Genomic DNA, 4,182 nt, shown 5'->3' on the forward strand with positions numbered 1-4,182 from the left:
TGAATTTTCGTTAAATTGTTTTTAAATGTGCAATCAGCTGTGTATTTAGTTCCCCTGGTTGGTGTAACGCCACTCAGTTACTCTTCTTTTACTTCTTTACGACGCATTTAGGAATAGGGCCACCATACTCCCCAAAATACATCCACTTAAGAAGCAGCCACCAGGTCCAGCAAGTTTTTCGCCAAATGTCTGGGCATGATCGGGCACAATCCGGCGTCCAGTGAGTGAGCTGAAAACCAAGGGGGCCTGCTGGACAAGGCGAGGGACCCTCTTCAGCTACAGGACGGCGTTAGACCTGTAATGCATATTGTATGTGGAGGGGGACTTTACTTCAGAGTGTGTGCGGCGGGGAGGTGCCTTTCCGCTTAACCACGTATGAGTAGATTGGAAGACGGCGCACTAGCAGCGATGACAACTCCACGGCGGCGAAATCACCAAATCCACGCAAATAAAATACAAAGTTTCAATCTTTTGCTGCACTGCTCCGTCGCGTTACTCTGCAAAGGCTCGACTCTTGCAGCAGTGATCTTATAGCATGTCCGTGCCCGTGGAACTGGAGGTGCACGGCGGCTCTTCGGCTAGGGCAGTGTACGTTTTCTCATTTAACAACCTTGGAGAACACACGGAGGAGGGGTGAATTAACCGAGGAAATAGTTGTATTCGGCACCGAAGAACCAACAGTGTGCATGCACCGTGCACAAAACAGCCTCAAAATACTGCCGCGTTGAACCAAGACTGTGTTGTTGGTGTCTATTAGACTGCAGTGCTTTTGTGTGGACATAATCTTGATTGCAGGATACATTTTTAAATTGACTGTCAGCTATGACGCAATTTCCTCTCGACGCTATGTAGCCTATGATTGGTAAACAAGGTCCACGATTCACTAGGTCCACGGTTGGTCAGAGAGAGCAGTAGAGTGGGTGACCGGTGTAACCTAGCGGCCAGAGGAACATAAATCAACCCATTTCCTTTTCTGTTCGCAAATTCAGAAAAAAAAACATACAGATTACACGTGTGGTGTGTGATAAGGATACAAATGCAAGCAAATCGCTTTTAGAATACTGAACTTTTTCACAGTTGATCAGATCCTTCACTTATTTCAAAATAAGTATCTGAATGAAGTTTATTCGCGTATGGGACGGGGGGTAGCCTATAATTAAACTGTAAAAAAAAAAAAAAAAAAACGTTTTCTTGTGCGCATCTGTGTGTGTGTGGGTGTGTTTGTGTGTGTGTGTGTGTGTGTGTGTGTGTGTGTGTGTGTGTGTGTGTGTGTGTGTGTGTGTGTGTTTGTTCAAACCCTCTGTAAAAGTTTTGTGCAATACAGACGAAAAGAGCCATGGCTAATGTTTCCCAAAGTCTTCTTAACGGGACACATGTTAGTTAACGTACCTTAACGTTTCGAGGGGGTTCCCACGTCCTTAGCTATAAAATATATAGGCCTACCATCGTACGGCTCGTGTGGACGACTCTTCCAAAACAGTTTTCGAAACGTTTCGATCAAAACATGTTAGTGTCTGGACCTGTGCACTGACTGCGATGTAGTAGACCACGATATGTGATGTATTACATTACTAAAAACGTAAGTATAAATTAATTAGCCGTTCATTTTCATCCAGCGTGAATGCCCTTAAAGTAGCAACAGGCCTACAGCCGTCCTTATTTGGGAAGTTTTTTTATTTTATTTGGACCGTGCATATTATTCAGTATTTGTGTTAATATTCTTTCTAATAACGATAACCTGCGGTCAAATCTGAATGTGAATGTCAATAATCGATGCCAGGGACATGGATTCAGCCCCCTAAATGCATCTTTGCAGAACTCTTTAGAAACAGTGAGGAAAACACGAGTAGAAAAGTGAACAACTTTAGTAAGGTATAGGCTACATTTCAGGTATTATTAAAACACACTGTTATCAGGAAACCCAAACCAGACTTTTAACCAAATTCCACGTCCACCCACTTGTGTGGGAGGTGTCTGGCCGCAAGAGGGACAATGTGGGCTCACCCTAACGCACCCCAGCTAATAGGTCTAGGGTGCGCCTGCCCAAATCATGTGCTCACTTATTCATGCGTAGCCGTCTGTCTATCAGCTCTCACGCAGTATGACTGGTGTATGGCTTTACGGCCTGCTAGCGCATTGCTGCAGCCCCTTGCCTCTGCGTGACATTTCCATTGACTTTAATGAATGGCGTCGACGTTATTGTTGATGGTTGTTTCAGTGCTGTTGGAAATTTTGGCATCGCTAATGGTGCTGAAAAAATAAATAAATGAAAGGAAATAAAATGTGGAATGGAAGTATTAGCTGCTTAATTCCATACAATAATATCGTGCCAGCAGGGCACTCATTGTTGTCAAATTATTAAATTCTTGTTTTTGAAGCTTGTGAGACAAAGGGACCACAGGTGATGGTGTCTTTTGTGCCAGGCTGTCCACTGGAAATTAAAATTCCCATTCAGAAAAGGCCCAATCCAGTCTCTGCGAATGCAATGACATAATTACAGTTTTACCTCGCGCAGCGCGGTGTTTGTCATTCACCACTGAAATGACCCATTATTCAATTCAGACGATTGCGCCAGTTAAACCGTGAATGCCGTGAATAGGACTGTCAGTCAGAGAAACGAATGCGCTGCTTCCATCCCCTTACCCGCACCTACTTAGAATCTCCTTCCCTCATCTCACGAATCCTGCATCCTCGGTTCGCCTCCATATCACTACATTTTCAGGAATATAGCCTACACATCCTGCAACATACATACAGGCATCACGAGGCCTGTAGAAAAAGGTTGTTAGGCTGCTCTGTTACCATTGTCACATAGTCTAAGTAACACGGGGAATTTTTTAGCTCAGAAAGAGACGAATTTGCTTTCTGGTCGCACATTTTATGGTCTATCTGGGCCTCGTTTCCCGATAACGACGTATCTTAACGTTCTACGTGGATTTTGGCGACATAGTAGACTCAGTAACCCTTTCTATTTACGAGCGTTTCCCGAACATCATCTTAAAGTCAGGTGCACGAGCGCCACGTGCACGAGTTCTTAAGTATCTCTAAAGGCCCTTGCATGCTTCTAAAGGCGGCTGCTTGCTTCAGCGTTGGGGTTAATTGTTGCGCAAAATTTACTCAGTGCAGTTCTTGCTCCCAAAGGTTGCGCGTTGTCAAGAGCCTGCCATTTGCTTGGCAGATAGAAAGCTGTTTCCCTAACAGAAAGTCTGAAGCTTGAAGTTCTTTTCAAACCTTTGCTTGGGTAGCACTGTTAAACTGAGCAGACGTGCAGACTACATTTTAGTAATCTCATCACGTAACATTCGTTTTCTAAAAACAATCACATAGTATTGCATGTTTTACTGTGGTAGAAAATACGTTAGCTTAATGCTAACGTATATGGGGAATCCTATAGAGACCGCGCTAGGTATTAGCATCAATTAATTCACGTTAATGTTTTTGTATGAGCCTGACATTTGCTCTGCAGATAGATAACAGGTTCCCTAACAGAAAGTCTGAAACTTGAAGTTCTTTACTTGGGAAGCACTGTACAACTGAGTAGACATGCATAATATTTTAGTAACCTCATCTCGTAACATTCGTTGATAGAATGCAGGCTGCGAGGTTCGCGTTAGACCTTACGTAAAAATTGACGCTAGTCTAGAAAAAGGGGCTGACGCACGCAAGACGTGAAAAGTCGCGCAAGGGTCACGCAAGGGGCTTGCGCGGCCTCTTGCTCTTGCGCTTGCGCTTACGCTTACGTCCCCGAGCATAAATCAGCCTTTAAGGGAGCATGAATTGCTAGGTGCTTACGCGTTGCGTTGGAGGTGTTGCCAAGCAATTCACACCCAGAACAATAGGCTTGCGTAAAATGGCGCAAGTCTAGAAAAAGGGGCCGACGCACGCAAGACGTGAAAAGTCGCTCAAGGGGCACGCAAGGGGCTTGCACGGCCTCTTGCGCTAGCGCTTACGCTTACGTAACCGAGCATAAATCAGCCTTAAAGGCCCTTGCATGCTTCTAAAGGGAGCATGAATTGCTAGGTGCTTACGCGTTGCGTTGGAGGTGTTGCCAAGCAATTCACACCCAGAACAATAGGCTTGCGTAAAATGGCGCAAGTCTAGAAAAAGGGGCCGACGCACGCAAGACGTGAAAAGTCGCGCAAGGGGCACGCAAGGGGCTTGCGCGGCCTCTTGCGCTTGCGC

Source organism: Sprattus sprattus, assembly GCF_963457725.1.
Source record: "Sprattus sprattus genome assembly, chromosome: 21".
Taxonomy (NCBI): domain Eukaryota; kingdom Metazoa; phylum Chordata; class Actinopteri; order Clupeiformes; family Clupeidae; genus Sprattus; species Sprattus sprattus.